At 38.3% G+C, this 17150-nt stretch overlaps 1 protein-coding gene and 1 pseudogene across 3 annotated transcripts in view; both read right to left on the bottom strand.

Moving 5' to 3' along the window:
• THADA (THADA armadillo repeat containing) overlaps positions 1-17150 on the bottom strand; it is a 291090-nt gene that overhangs the window by 226077 nt on the left and 47863 nt on the right. The window lies entirely within an intron of this gene.
• On the bottom strand, positions 1490-2448 carry LOC308505734 (large ribosomal subunit protein uL3-like; annotated as a pseudogene). Its single transcript has one exon. The product of its transcript is annotated as a large ribosomal subunit protein uL3-like (transcript).

Genomic DNA, 17150 nt, shown 5'->3' with positions numbered 1-17150 from the left:
CCACCACTGATCCAAGGAGGATATGTTCCAAAACCGCCATTGTATGCCTGAAACCACAACAGTCCCAAACCCTATACATGCTATGTTTTTTCCCCATATATATATATATATATATATATTTATGACAAAGTTTAATTTATAAATTTGGCACAGTAAATTAACAATAACTAATAATAAAAAGAACAATTATAACAATATACTGTAATTAATAAAAGTTATGTGACTGTGGTCTCTCTCTCTCAAAATATCTTATTATATGTACATACAGGGTGGATTCACTGGACAAAGGGATGATTCATGTCCAGGCAGAACGGGACAGCATGAGTTTTAATTGCACTACTCAGAATGGGGCATAATTTGAAACTTATGAATTGTTTATTTCTGGAATTTTCCATTTAATATTTTCAGACTAAGGTTGAGCACAGGTAACTAAAACTCACAAAGCAAAACTAAAGATAAGGGGGATTACTAGACAGTCGTTTGTAAACTGAGGAAGATATTCTACAGAAAGATAACTGACTTCTAATTTGTAGCGAGAAATAGATCTCTTAGAAACAATGTGGGATTTTTTTTTTTTTTTTTAAATTCTGGTTTGGGATAAGTAAACAACTTCAATTGCTGACTAAACATTCCAAATAGCAACTCAAATGTAGTTGTTTATGTCTTACATAGAACAAAATACATATAAATAATATCACTCTAAAGGAGGCATTTTAAAAAGTTTCACATGGGCCTAAAAATATTATTTCCACCACAAATGTTAGAACCAAATCTCCCTATTCCCAGGAGCCTCTGTAATTTTAAAGGTTTCCTTTTAGCATGGCTTAAAATCCATCACTTCAACCCTGCTTCTTCCCACTAACCCCCTTCAGCCACCCAAATCAGCCATCAACAATCTGAACCACAAGATTAAAAGAGATTCAAAGGCATAACAACCAAATGCAAAGTGTGAACCTTGTTTAGATTCTAACTCGAACAAAACAAGTATAAAAAAGATATTTTCAAATTAACAGAAGAAACATATATTTGTATGTACTGGAAATTATATGACACCAAAGAATTATTTATAGGATGTGCCAATGGCATTGTGGACATGGAAGAAAAGTGTCCACATTTTTTAGAGTTGCATACAGAAGTATGTAGGAGTAAAAACAACAGATCAAGGATGTACTTTATAACACTTCAGCAAACCACAATGGAAGGGACAGATGGAGCGAGTGTGACAAAACTTTGATAACTGCTGAAATCTGGGTGATAGGTAAAGGTGATTCATTATATTATTCTACTTTAGATACATGTTTGAAATTTTTACGTTTTATATATTTGTATATTTATGTTTGAAAACTTCCATAACAAAAATAATCCTCCCACACTTTATTTATAAGGATTGAAGTCACTTCCCATCATTGGATTTATATCTTCCCCCTAGCCCCTCCGCTGGAAAATAATTTTTATTGAGATCCCACCAGCTGCACAATCTGTTCTGATATTAAGCTCCTTCTTCCTTTGCAATTCAGTCTTTCTTAAGTGGTCCCATGAATGCTTTCTCCTCCTCCACAGTCTGGAATCGGCCATGGCCACACTTGGAGGTGGTGCTGATGAAGGTCAACCTTCTCCAGGGCCCGCTGTTTGCTCTGCACCAGCAAGGACTTGCGCGAGCTCAGCACTCACTTCTTGGTTCCCACCACACAGCCTTTCAGCATGACAGTCATTGGTCACTTCCCCAGAATGGACAAAGCCACTCAGAGGGTTGACGCTCCAGGTCACAATTTGTGGAGGCATTGTTTTCCATCAGTTTGCCGTCCTTGATGAGGTAGCCCTGGCCAGTCTTGTAGACCTTCTTGTTGATCTCACTGCGGTGATGGTAGCCTTGCTGCCCAGCCTGGACCACAGAGAAGGCCACCTGGGCAGGACGCCGCGCCCTAATATAGGCACCTTTGCAGCCCTCGGTGGCTCTTGCAGGGCAGCTTCTTGCTGTGCCAGTGGCTGGTGATCCCTCTGTACCTTTGCCCCTGGTCACCCCGATGACATCGATCATCTCATCCTGTCCAAACACTTGGTTCACAGGGACCTGCTGCTCTAGCCTCTCAGGGGCCCAGGCCAGTTTTTCGCCCACTGTGCCTCCATTCAGCTGGATCTCCATGAGGTTGGGCCTTCCTCTGGCGTAAAGGAAGCAGGCACATCTGGGTGTGGGTGATGACGGGCATGACTTGGCAGTACTTCTTCATGCTGCTGAAGTCCTTCTCCAGCTGCTGCTTCTTGCCGTTGCCATCCTGCCACTTCTTGTAGTACTTGGTGAAGGCCTCCTTCTTAGATTTCCATTTAATATTTTGCACTCACAGCTGATATGCTCAGCAAAGATGGTCTTGAAGGTCTGAAGGTATGAGGGGTTTCCACATAGCCCACAATACCCATCTCTGTCATGGGTGGCATCTCTACAATGGTCATGGCCTCCACAACTTCTTTTTTAAAAAAAAAAACTTTTATTTACTTAAGTGTGTTTTCCAGGACCCATTAGCTCCAAGTCAATCTAGTTGTGGATGGTGCAGCTCATAGTGGCCCATGTGGGGTTCCAATCGGCAACCCTGTTAAGAGCACCGCGTTCTAACCAACTGAGCTAACCAGCCACCCCCATAACTTCCTTTTTGTTCACCTTAGATCCTGGCCTATCGACCTCCCGCATGATGTGGGTCATGCGAGCCTTGCAGCCCAGGAATGCTGGAGGTAGACAGGCTTGGTGGGGTCTTCCTTGGGGAAGCTCTTCACCTTCCCGTGGTACCAGCTGCTGTGCTTCTGAAGCAAGAAGCCCAGAGACTCACGCCTGGGAGCAGAGAACTTCCTTTGAGATATCCTGCCGCTGAATACTGCTGGTAGAATGGATTTATATCTTTTAAATTTTAAGATAAATGCCTTGTGTTTCACGAAATAATTTCTCTAGTTTACTACTAACATTGCCAGCTTGGTATAACCCTCACACAGTTGCCCAACCAAAAACTGAAATCCGAATTCCTAAGAACAGTTATTTAAGTGCTGGTGATACAGTTATAGATTATTGCCTCCTTTTGCTCATTCTTCACTGTCTTTTAAGCATAATTAGGTTAATTTACTCCATAACAGGGTAAAGAAAAAAGAGAATTAAAGCAAAAGTCATCTTTTTGCGATCTACCCATTCAAAAAAAAAAAAAAGTTGGTGTCATAGAGCTGAAGTAAGCAAAAACTACTTGATCTAAGATTATATGTGGATTTCATTTACTTGTATTTTCTTTCCTACCACAGGACCCCTGGCAATGGAGGACTGGCTCACAGGTAATGCTGTGGTCTGAGGTAAAGTCTGTAGGAATTCACTATGTAAGGGCGAAAAGAAACTGCAGGAGATGAAGGGAATTTCCTATTGCCTATTTTCCTATCACGTGCACTGAAATACCAGTACCACAAACACTAGTTCAGTGATGCTCCTCGACAGTGTCAGTAAGCCTCTCCTGGGCCTCCCTGAGCTGGCACACAGAGGTTCTGGCAAAACCAACCAATGTGAGAAGGCAGGCAGGTCTGGGATCAGAGCAGGCCACCTCGCCATGTATTACCCTTCCTTCCCTGAACTCACAATGGCTCTTGACTGTTAACAAGTCTAACTCATTTTCCATCTTGATAAAATCTTCCAACTTGAAAGGTCTCCTATGACCTAACTCCAAACCTCCCACTTGAATCTAATCTTAATTTTTCCCCCCAAATTTCTATACACGTTTTCTATTCTAGTAAGGTTCTCATACTAACATACATATTCATTCTCTCATTCTCTCTCTCTCTCTCTCTCTCTCTCTCTCTCCATATTCCCAACTAAGCATTTGCTATGCTCTCCACACTTATCCCTATTCATATAAATTGGTGAAACGTCCTCCAAATATTGCACCTCACAAGGATCTTTCCTTTCTTGAAGCTTCTAATGTACTTAGAACAACTACTAGGCACAAGGTGCACAGGGGATCAGTACAATGCCATGGAAGGGGTAGAATCTGAGCTGCACTTAGAAAGACGTGTAGGCAGAATTGTGGAAGGCCCACCTATGTGGGGATGAGGAAGTAGATGAGCTGACTGAGGAAAGAGCCTAAGTTGCCCTAGAGGCAATTCCCTAATTTAGATTCTTGGTTATTATAACTATAAACAGTTAACCAGACCAATTTATTTCCTTGAGTATTGCATACTAAGGCTAAATGCTGCTCCTTGTTAAATTGGGGAATTTGAAAAGAAAGGCCAGAAGAATGTTCAACAAGGTCAAGGCTGGCAAACTGCCCTCAATAGAGCCTCTGTGCCCACTGCCAAGGATCCAGGAACCTCAGGAGCTCTGGGAAATGCTCAAGGCACCAACTCCTACCAGCCAGTCCAGACCTTCTTGTTCTGCTCTGGAATTCCCCAGTCTCATACCAACTTTTCTGCAGAAGACTTCAATTGTCTGGTGTCCGATTTGGACTCTGCCATTGGACCTTGTTTCTCTGATTCCCTTGCTTCCTACCTCTGCATCTCTCCCAGGCTAGTTCTGGCCCCACATCAATACAAGGGAATGGGTCCAATAATAGAACTCCCAACCTTTTTAGTAAAATGAAATATGCTACATTTAAAACAAAATCTACTCACCAGTTTTAAGTTACTATACTGAAAATACATTTGCCTGCCACTAAGGAAAGAAAAACAAACATTTATTAAGTGCCTATTATACACCAGCTACAACACTAGGTTTTTTACACTTTATCTTACTTTGCAACAAACAAATCTGTGAGAAGGCATTATTTCCCCCAACTAACAGATGAGAGAATATATCATAGCGATTAGAGGACAGACTATGGAGCCAAGTTCTTCAGTTTAGAATCCTTGCTCTGTCACTTAATAGCTGTATGATCCAGGACATCACAAAACCTCTCCATTTCTCACTTTCCTTTTGTATAAGACGAAAGTTGTTGAGAAGATTAAGTAAGTTTATTCTTGCAAAGTGTTTTCATAAGTTCTTAATAGTTGCTTTCTAAAATTATTATCTATTATTGTAAGTAAAGCAGGTTTTAAAGAATTTCAACTGAACTTCTGATAAAGATGAAAAACTGAACTTCTGATAAAGTGGTTTTCCATTTTGGCAAGATACACTCCCACACACACAACACATATTAATAATAACCAAAATGTACAAAGAGAACTCCCAAACCAAATGAGCTAAAAAACAAGATAATTATCTGGGTAAAACAGACTAGAAATGCAAAGCACCGAGTGTGCTAAAACCAGAGATCTGCAGGGTTATAGCTCTGGAAGTGGCAGTGATGGCAGGAAGTCAGTTGTGGGGTAACTTACCATGCTCCCAGGAAATGGGGAATTTCGGCAACCTCCTCTGCCATAAAAGAGCTACTGCCAGAGCTGCCTTGGGATGCAGCAGGAGGAAAAGCCATTGGCCCAGGGAGACTCGGAACCAGGCTGACTTCTAACTTGGTGACCAGATCTGTCATATCCCCAGTATCTCTGTAGATGGGGAGACCCAAAATGCCATTGTCTAATCTAGTTCCTTGATAGAGAGGAATGAGCCCAGAGAGATGAATGAATGATTGAATAGCCAAAAAGACTCCCAATCATAGCTAGCAAATCAAAATTCAAAACACAGAAATAAGTTTTATATTAAGAAAGACAAACTAAAAAATCAATAATTAGAACACAAATTCACTCCACGTGAAACTTAATTTTATGGAAGTCTAAGAAAGACGTTAACATAACTTTAGAGTACTCAAGGGATCAATGAAGGAATAACTTATATTTAAAAAGGGCAAGAAATTATGAAAAACAGGCAGTACTGAAGTAAGAACAGGGACGTATGAAAATAAAGACATTGGAAATATTGGAAATGAAAATGTACTTTCAATAAAATAACAGATAAGGTAAATTCTAGGGAAGTAGTAACTTAGAAGACAGTTTTATGGGAAATGTACCAAAATAGTACACAAAAATACAAAAATACAAAAATACAAAATAGATATATTGTGTATGTCTGTATGTGTATGTAAGTAAGTCTGTACCCAGAGACCTGCACGTAAAGAAATTCTAAAGGACCTCCTTCAGCAAGTAAACCCAGAGCAGTGTCAGTATATTGTCTAATAGACATCTCAAACTTAACATGCCCGAAACGAAACTCCTGGTTTCCTCAAAAAATCTATCCCACCCATAGTCTTTTCCATCCTAGTATATGAATAACACATCTTGGGCTAAAAACGGAGTCTTCTTCCTCTCAAGTACCGAATCTAATCTGTCAACACACCCTGTCTATTATACCTTCAAATTATATCCAGATTCAGGTCACTTTTTACTATCTCCACAACTCTCCAAGCCATCACCATCTCTTTTTTGAATTATAATAATATTGTAACCTCCTCACTGGTCTTTCTGCTTTTCTCAACACCGAAGTTAAAGTAATCCTTTTAAAATGCCAGATCATGATATTCCTTTGTTCGCAAACCTTCCCATGGCTCTGAGAAAACCGGGCTCCCCATTTTTCTCAGAGTAAAAGCCAAAGTCCTTACTATGTCTTACACTATCTAGTCCTCAGTGACTGTCTGATCTTACCTTCTACAATTCCTTCCCTTACTCACTCCACTCCAGTCACAAGTGGTTCATTTGCTATTCCTTAAATACCCTAATTCCATGCCTCTCAGGACTTGGGCACCTGACTTTCTCTCTGCCTGGGATGCCCTTCCTCCAGTTAGCCAACTGTTGATGACCGTGTTCGCTATACTTGTCAGTATGTTCAAATCTTTCACGCTCATTTTTTAAATTGAGTAAACGAGAGAGAGAGGGAGAGAGAGAAGTTAAATAATTTGCATAAGGTTTCCAGCTAATACATAAGTGACGGGGAAAGAATTAAAATATAGATTGACACCAAAGCTTTCACTTAATAAAAAGGCATTACTTCAAGGTGCCTGACCTAAATGCTCAGTTACAAATTTGGCTTGATCTGGCTCATGATACAGACACTATCAACTTTCTATGATTTGCTTCAGTGCATTTCATCCATTCATTTGGAAAAAAAGATCTATTAAGTACCTAGTAGTTGCTTGGCACTATGCTGTGCCCTACGAAGGGAGCAGTAGAATAAAAATTCCAGTTTACACAAAAGTCAAAAGCATGCTCTTGTGACTTTGGAATGTATTACCAGAATATAGTGTTTTTAAGAAATAAGCTTCCTAATCCTGTTTTACTTAGGTTACCTTTCAGATTGATTTTAATCCCTGAATATCTACCATCGGGATGGGGGTTAAAGTTGTTTTTATACAAGCTGGATGGTTTGGATGGAAAGCTAGCTGGAGAATTAAAATATCCTACAGAGAATCCCCCCAGCGGACAACCTACTTGTGACTGATGTGAGGTGAACTGTGTCGTATTCATTTTGGAGGTATTCCAGCTGCCTTGGACAACTGGGAACATTTATTACTCTTAATAAACTGTTTTCTTACTTAACTGAATGACTCACCGCTTACAAACACAAAGCTACTGATTTCACATTTTAAATGTGAAGTACACGTAAAGCCAATATATGAAGCAAAATTCCCAGAAAATCATCAAGACTCAATTGCTAGGAAACTAGTTATGTGTAACTTCAACTAAGTTTAAGCCTCTGCCCATATCTTCGTTTCCCAAATAGCAATTTATTTACCATGCTGTTACCAGTGAAGGCTTTTAGCACAAAAAGGAAAAACACCCCTTTCCTTTCCCATAAACACAGACTTCCATTTTGTCAGGTTTAAGAGCAACCCCAAAGGAAAAGTCATTCTAATAAATAAGCTACTGGGTTGAGAAAAATAAATATCAATAAAAACAAAGCTAGTATATACTGATTGGTTGTTAATAAACTTTTACCTTACCATGGTTCCTTTTTTCTCTTTCCTTATTTTTCATTTGCTAATCATTAAAATGATTCTGAATAATGCCAACAACAACAACAAAGGTTTATTTTGGGGACAAAATCAGAATGTGTCTCTAACCTTGATATAAAGTAAATGATATGTTTACTCAAGCTCAAGATCATCAGTCATCAGCATCGTCATCTGAATGAAAACAGCTATAAACAGTAATTTCAAAAATAACAAGCTCTTAGCCTGGCTATGCAGAATGACACACTTAGATTCCTAAAACACTGCATATCACATATCAGAGTAAATGATACACAGGCAACCAAGGGGGGGAATAATTAGTACTGTTCTGATGCACAATAGAAAGATAAGAGTTTTATTCCTTCATACAGATGAAAACAGAAGAAACTGAAAAACATGTACCTATCTACATTTTTAAAAGAATGAAAAGGAATGAGGCTTTCAGGGAAAGTAGAAGAAAGATGATGTGATAATTTTAGACTCTCCTCCAAATCTCTGCCATATTAATATTGTTATGAGGAATTCCACTTTTCTCATTCACCCAAGCCTAAAGTTTTGCTAAGCAAAGCTTCAACTGCCTATAACATAAAAATCAAGTCAGACTATTGACTTTGAACTTGTGAGGGAGTGGGGCTACTTACTTATACCTGGAGCAGCATACCCTTTAGGTTTCAAAGAGAAAAATGATCCACAATTGTAAAAAAAAAGATGTTTACTTCAGAAGCTACACGCTTTGACTATTCTATGCACTAGCCTAAAATCAATTACTGAAGATACTGAACAAACGGACCTAAGATTCCAAGTACAGGCAGGAAAAGAGTCAGGAGGAGGATAGAACAGCTTGGAGGGACATAGTACACTTTCTGAGAACAGAAACTTGACCTCTGTTTATGTTATAGATTCAGATACAATAGTTTCTCATTTGTCCTATCCAGCCCTTCTCCCCTCTTCTATGCGACTCTGTTAACACACCTATGTACTTTACTTGTTGCTAATCTTAAAGCTACTTACTAGCGTCCATGCATATTAATGTCTGTGCAATTTCCAAGATACCTTTCATTTTTATATCTATTTGGTTGGAGACTCTCAGAAAAAAAGAAAAAAAAGAAGATTTCCAGGGATCACAAAATCTAAATTCCTTATCCTGGCTCACAAAGCTCTCCATGTTTGTACACCTCATTCAACTTCATCTTACACCATTCTGTTCTTTAAATACATCCAAAGGCTTTTGTATTGGCTGATCCCATTGCTTGGAAAGCTTTTCCTCAGAAAGCTGCTGCTTCTTGTCATTCAAGCCTTGATTTACCTTAGTGTAAAGAGGAAAGAGAGATTTTTCCTTACCACCAAACTTTATAACATCAAAAAACATATTGGCATCTGATAGATTCTTATTGTTTTCTAGATGTCCTTTAAAATATAAACTCCATGGTATCAGAGACACACTCTGTCCTACCCACTTCTCTATTCCGAGTACCTAGAACAGGGCCTGAACAGGGAGCTCAAGAAATATCTGTTGAATAAATGAATGACCTGTAACTTGCCGACTCCATTAAATGCATCATTCAAAAGGCCCAGGTTGACAAAGAGGGTATAGTAACTAGAAAGGAAAGTATAAACAAAAGTGCTTTCCAATGACAAGAGGTGCCACCATTAGAGCCAGCAGGTGAGTCAGCTCCTTAGCTTCCTTAAACAGGTATAAACACATTCAGAATCCCCACATACCAAGGTCATAACACTTATAGGAAGACAGTTGCTACTGAAATCCCCAAGTAACCTATCAAAATCAACTCCCTTCACCTAAATACTTCCTCAAGAGATTTTTTTCCCCCAGATTCAAGAACAAAACCAAATATAAGATTCAAAATCCAGTATAGGGTTCATGTTTACGTAGAATGTTAACTGAGGCTTGTACAGTTGTCAACATGGGGTAGAAGCTATGTTTCAAATGACCAATACTTCTAAATTTTAACAAATACAGCATTTAATCCAAGGTTATAACTAACCTTTTCCCCTCTTTCTTAAGGCTCTTTGGCAGACCTTCTCCAGGCCTCTGGCTTCAACCACTTGCTCAGTATGGGTAACCCTCAAATACATACCTCCAGCCAGAATAACTTAACTGTCCCTGTCTGTCTGGGACAGAGGGGCTTCCCAGAACCCAGTGTTAAAAACTGGGGTAGTCTCAGGTTACCCTGTCTCTGAAAATGACTCCTCTCCCAATCTCTTGACCTGTATTTCCAACTGTCCGATATTTCTCTGGGCAGCTGCCCAACACCACCTCAAACTCAACATGTCTAAAGTATTATCCTGCCTCCCATCAGGCTCTTCTTTTTGCCTTACTTTTTTGTTAATGGCCTTAGTTATTCTTCCCACCCCTGGGGTAGACAGCTCAGTGAGCAGAACTTTTTCTTGGTCTTTCATTTCTGCCTTGTAAATTATCTAATTTATTTCTCTAATCTCCAAAATTAAAATGCTAGACTGGAAGTTCCTCTAAGAACAAGAACCATGTTTTAGCAATATTTCATCATTTATACTGCCTACCTATCACAAATCCCTATACAAAGCAGGTGATAATAAACTTTTGTTGAACTGCAAATCTCTGAAGCACTATCAAGTTTCAAAACAAATTGGATTCCAGTGCTGGCTCTTTCACTAACTACTTATATGGTTGTGGACAAATCACTTGATTTCTCAGTACCTAAGAATAAAAATAAAAAACTATTATTAAAATGCTTTGAAATTCAATGAGATATTATTACCTGGGTTAATGTTACAAATAGAGAAAGCAATGACCCTCAATTCTGTAAGTACCTGAAGCTGCTGATGAGAATGTCCCCAAAGCACCTCCTCATGATCCCTCATAAGCCTTACCTCCTTGTTCAGGCCTTCACACGACTGTCTTAGATCTATTTAGTTTCAAATATAGACCCTAATAACTGTCTCTAGCTTCACAGCTTCACGGCCTACCACCACACCATCCTCTCAATGGCCAAAGTGTTTCTAACACTGCATCTTGCACACAGTAGTAGTTCAAGAAACCTTTTGTTGAGTGATTAAATAAGTACCAACTAGGGGTGCTGCCAGCAGCTGCACTGGTCCCTGCACCTTCTGTTAGGCAGGTAATTGCAAAACCAGGTGTAGAAAAGGAGGGCTGGAACTTTAAGGCTTCGCCATGGTGAAGTCACTGTGCCTATAAAAACACAATAGCTTAATCTAGAGTTGACTCATCAATGAACCTTCTGTTTACTCCCCAACAAGGAAAGATTACTTTATAAGGAAGTGATTTCAAAACTCCAGAGTTGCTGGTGTTTATGATATTGAAGGAATTGATAAGTAAAAATGGAACCACGCAAGGTTCCCAAGAACAATGCGACACACTTGGATTGTTTATTTTGGTTCCTCATCACACAATCCAGGGGTCAGGGAGGAAAAGGGAAAGGTTCCTGAGTAAGGCAGTACTTGGTTCTTTGTGCCAATTCTATGCAGTCACCAGCCACAGCCTTGGGGAATTCCAGGCCTGCTTTTGTCAGAGAGAGCCTCTCCACTAAAAGAGCAGACATCCTTTGTCTGAAGGCTCTTTTGTTTTATTTCACTCCCATGTCAAATTAATTCCAAATACACAATGTCTTTAGTCTCTGAGTACATCATAAAAACTGTAACTTTCTTACAAGGGATTCAAGGTTCTTCATAAACAACTCTCACTAAATGTTATTAATCCACAAAATACTCCTAAGAGATCAGTTTACCAGTTCTAAAGGAAGTTTACTAAAAATGTATCCAATTTCCCTCAATCTTTCATAGCCGAAATCCCCAGACTTTCCTAGTCAGAAACTAGAAAGCAGCACTGTATAATGAACAGAAAGCTGAGCTGAGAGCGGCCTTGGAAAACAGAACTCTTTATTTTATCAAAGAGGACACAGCAGCCCAGAGAAGTTAAATGGCTTTCCTAGTGTCAAAAAAGTTGGTTGATGGAACTCAGCGCTAATTCATACCTCATATTCTTTCCTCTACACTCCCAGGGAGGTGGTGGTTAAGGGCAAGAGTGGGAGAGGAACCAGACCACTCTAATTTTCCTGTTCATCACAGTCAAGTAGTAGTAGAAATGTTAAAAAAAAAAAAAAAAAAAAAAGGCTGACGGAAAAGAGGCCCTACTAAAAGTAACTGAAATGGAAGGCCAGACCATAGCTGGTGTTTAGGCCCTTGTGTTGTCTTGAGCAGATCACTGGAGCAAATTATTGTTCCATAAACAGATTAGTCCAATTTCTATCCACAAGGCTATCTCACGCTTTATGGATAAGTATTCTAAGATAAGCATAAAACCCGCAGACTGAAATCAAATTACATACGCTGTATACCCAACTAATTGGTCATTAGACTATTTTGTGCCAATAAATCAGGTACCCTGACTACAAAGTGGCTTTCCAATGGCTTCATCCATTCACCTAAGTATGGTAACACAGAACTATTTTTTGTGGCGTTCTGATTAGTTATATTACTGTTGTTAATTAAGAAATGTTACCTTCATTTCCTCAAACTCATTGAGTATGGTTATTTTTCCTAACTTAGAGATTTTCCCACTCTCCAATTATTTCTTAAGGTAAATTCTCCACTCCATTCATTCTTTGGTCAAGTATTATGTTTATTATTTCAAAATTCATGTTTATTATTGCAATTAAACTAAACAGTGACAGATGTGTAGGAAGGTTGTGTACATGTGCACACACATTTTTAAAAAAGAACATAACTCTGAAGCATGGAGAAGTTTTAAGCCTGAAAAATGATTTGCTCAAATGTGATCCAGTGAGAAAGCTACATATCAACAGACGCCATCTCAGCCTCCCTCACCTTCAAATATGGTTGAGGTTTACTGCAGGCTCAGCTACAGGCACCGGCAATAATAACGATGACCAAATCTAAATTGAATTACTAATCAGAAGGTCATGAAAGGAAGGGCAAAATATAGTGGATTTAAAGAAGTGGTTAGAAGCATGTATCAGGTTCTTTTAATATTTAATATAACCATGCCCTGAGATCAAGGAGAAATAAAAATAATATTAAAACTCTGGGACTTTACTAACAAAGCTGAGACACACGTTATCTCTGAAAACAAGACTCCTCTGTTCTGGTGTCTAAATGACTCAGTATGATTCTGAGAACTTTAAAGACGAGTATTCAAAGTTCCAGAAAGAAGGTAATATCTGACTCAACTATGGAGTGGTCTTAAAAGTACAAATCCAGGGGTCACAAACCAAAACAAAGATTTAGAATTTAAACATTAAGACATCCTAGTTTTCCCCACATCCTTTAAATCTACTATACCTAGAAATGGAAAATTTAAAGAATTTTCTCTGTCTATAAAGAATTAACATGGCTTCCCGGAGTGGATCATAATTTAGTTATTCTTTAATTATTAAAATTTCAAATAAAATTCATAGGACACTTAGAAATAAAAAGTGTCTTAGTCACATTTGTCAAAGGAGATGAGAATAAAGTGTCAGATAAGATTTTACGTTCTTTCATTTAGAATTGAATACATTTTCCAAAATCTCATACATTCCATAAATATTGATTTCTTGCTCTATTGCATATTCTTTAGAAACTTGGTCTGTCATTCTCCAGTAAAGGTGGAGGAAACTACTTTTTCATTATATTTCAGTTGTTCATAAGAAGTTTCCTGTTGAATTTGAATTATAGTAGCCATAATTAACTGATGAAAGTTTAAATACATATTTAAATTACTTCTGTCCTCCATAATTGTTGATGTCCATGAGTCAGAACCAGCATTTAATGAGAAAAACTGTTAAATGTCAGTAGTTCATTTTTCATGTGAAAATGATTATAATTATTGCAATAAATATTTGTAGGTTAAGCTACATTTCAAAAAGCGGAGCAATTCAAATATATGATGAGTAAGACAACATCAAGTTCTAACGAACCTCCCTTCTAGATTTAGAATTATAGCCAGTAATTTAGTCCCCTTGTAGTTAAGCTTTTAATTTACAGTTGGACAAATGAACACGAGATTCCCTGGCTTAACACCTTAGTTTAGGATTCTGTTCATTTTCATTGAAAGAACAACTAAAGTACAAAGGTCACAGAGAGTAAACAAGCAAGCATGAATTTCATCACAAACTTAATGCACTTAACCATCCAATCAAATGCTCAGGCAGGTAGGTAATTATGTTTTTATTTAAGAGATGAACATTTCATCAAGTTCTAAACAGAAAGCAGATTCTAGAAAATTAACTCAACATATTGTTTGTGTGTGTGCGCTTGCAACTGTTACTTTCAAAATAATTCCCATAAAAAAAGAATAGTATTTCCCATTCCTATTTATTCTTAGATGATTATTTAATAGTGAATAATTTAATTAGTTCAACAGTGAATTGTTTAATAGATTGTTTAATAGTGAAGTCAGTTTACATCCAATTCAAACAATGTGGCTCATGTTTAACTCTTCAGTTATGTATCCATTAATCTCTTAATATGCTTCCTTCCTTAACACAGCTGTAGTTCAAGAGATGGCCGGCAGCTGGCCTCCATTTCAGTGGATTTTCATGAATGCCCACATTTCTTTTTGCAAACTTTTAAAATGTTACATGCCTAAATAATTTTTTCATAACTTAAGAGCTTATAAAAAGCTTTCAAAAGGATCCAAAAGAAATACATTTTCTTTTAAAAATAAAAACCAAACAAAAGGAAGCCACACACACTGTAAAGATGTTCTCTGTAAAACATTCTGTTCAGCAGATCTAAAATGTCAGCAAAGGGATCAGATCTAAAATGTCGGCAAAGAGCTAAGAACCACTTGGTTTGGAAGCGATAGTTGACAACTCACAACAGGTTGCTTAAAAGCCAGTAGTGAAGCCATGAGTTGATCTTTAAAGCAGATTCGGAGCGGCTGAGACACCAAGCACTGGGCCTGGCTACTACTCTGTGTCACCCAAACCAATCCCCTATCTCCAGTATTAAATAGTAATATTTCTACCAAGATATGCCATCATCATCTCACACTCAACTCATACCAAACAAATGTGTTCCTTTTTATTAAATTAATTCCTTCTTTCCGTTCCCTCGCCTTTGCTAATATCAATCCCAATTATCTGGTCACCAAGAAACAACATGGTGTTGGACTCCCTGGTGACCTCCATCACTCACATTCAGTTGGTTCACGTACCTGACTGAATTTCTCAAAGATGGTCACCATAATAGCACCCATCTCACATGTATTTCTACAATATGATCTTGCCACTTTCGCCATCAAACAGTGGAGTCTAATTCCTCTCCCCTTCGTCTGGACTGGACTTAAGACTAACTAATTAACAAAAGAATGTGACTGAAGCAATGCCATAAGACTTCTGGGCCTAGGTCAGAATAAACCATGCAGCTTCTGCCTGGTTCTCTTGGAAACTATTTCTGGGGGATGCAAGCTGCCATATAAGAATTTTAATTACCCTAAGATTGCCATGCTGAGAGGCCACATGTAGTCCCAACCAGGCCCAGTCTTCTGGCTATCCTACCAAGGTGCCATAAATGTGAATACAGCTGTCTGGGACCCTCCTGGCCAGCTCACCTGCCAATTGAAAGTCACCAACTGAAATCAGTAAATACCCTGAGGAGAAGAATCACCCAGTTGAGCATTCTTTAATCCTTGAAACATAAAATCATGAAATATGTCCACCGCTTTACTTGTAAGCATTCAATATGTCATGTGTGGAGCCATTACTGTGTGAGGCTGAATAATGAGACACCACCTCTTTCCCTCCATTCCCAGAGCCATCATCACAGAGGAAGCTCCTATCACCTCAAATCTATATCATTATAATTAATTCCAGGTTCTCCTCACTTCAATCTGTCATTACAATCTATCTGACCTAACACTTTCAACCGAAAAACTACGTTTATGCACCAACACCACAACCAACATCAATTTCATAATATTTTACATTTGTAGAATGTTTTATAATGCAAAACGATCTTCATAAATATCTACTTTACTTGATTCATACAACAAAAGCCAGAGAGATCTGTCAATAGACCAAATATTCTTTTCCTTACTATAGAGATGAAGAGATCTGATTCTAAGGAGATTCACTTTCCTATAATCTCTTTACCAACAAACGGGATGGATATAAAGAGAAATGTTTGTGTCACAAACTATTGCTCTTTCTTTCTTCTACAATCCCTCCCCTCCTATTATCTATTCCAGGTCAAAAAAGTCCTCAATGCCTCTCTCAATCCCTACTACAGCAAACCTACTTTCTAGGTATCCATAATTTGGCTAACCACTCGTATGGTATTGCCTAGTCAATTCCACCACCACCACCACCACCACCGTCCAGCTTATTTATGCACCTAACAATATGCCATGCTGATGCTGGCCTCTGAACATTTGCTCACAAAGTTTCCTCCTTTCTACTTAAACCTTACTTGCGCATTAACACAAATTTCACCTCCTCCGTTAAGCGCTATCAGCCTATCCCTGTTGCTTTCTCTCTCTGATATTCCTACAGAATTTGTAAATTTCACCCAAATATTGACAATTAGATTCAATTATTCATTTTGTTCAAATGTGTTAGTCTCACTTTCCAGGCTTATACTCAGCTACCACACATCCACATCCATGTAGAGATGCTGGATGCTTGTAGCCAGTGTCTTTCTGAAACAGTCAGTGCCCATGACATACCATTTGTTAAATATTTTGAATTTCATCCCTGCTTATTTCCAAACTAAACCATCAGCTCTTTGAGAAGAGGAACCCTGTCTTATAAAGAAGTATTATATCCTCCACACCAAGCACAGTAGTAAGCACACAGCTAGTCTTCAATATATGTTAATAGATTTGAAGGGAGTAAAATGTGTTGTGTTAAGAGAAAAACATATTCCTAAAATCATGTCTACATTGGAAGGAAAGTGTTGAAAAGATAACAAAATATTTTTAAGATCAGTAGTTTAATGTCAGGAACACTTTTTAATGCATCATTTAAAGATATTCTGTGTAGCCCATAACTGCCAAAATGTTTTATAAATGTTTTTCCCAGGAGTGTGAAAAAAATGCTTCAAAAATATTCAAGGAGTGGATGTCTTAACAGCCCAAAATAAAATGTTTGCTGAGGCTAAAAGGCTGGCAGAACTCTGCTTCATTTCAAAAAGTTTCCAGGCAATGGAAATGTTTTCCTGGAAAATACTACCTTTTATTTAGAGAACACTTGCCATGAACACTTAGTCATTAAGTAATTTAAGGTTTCCTCAGAAGCTCTT

The sequence above is a fragment of the Rhinolophus hipposideros genome (assembly GCF_964194185.1).
Source record: "Rhinolophus hipposideros genome assembly, chromosome: 12".
NCBI classification, from domain to species: domain Eukaryota; kingdom Metazoa; phylum Chordata; class Mammalia; order Chiroptera; family Rhinolophidae; genus Rhinolophus; species Rhinolophus hipposideros.
Note: the sequence above shows the minus strand (reverse complement) of the source record. Positions and strands in the feature narration are given on the sequence as shown.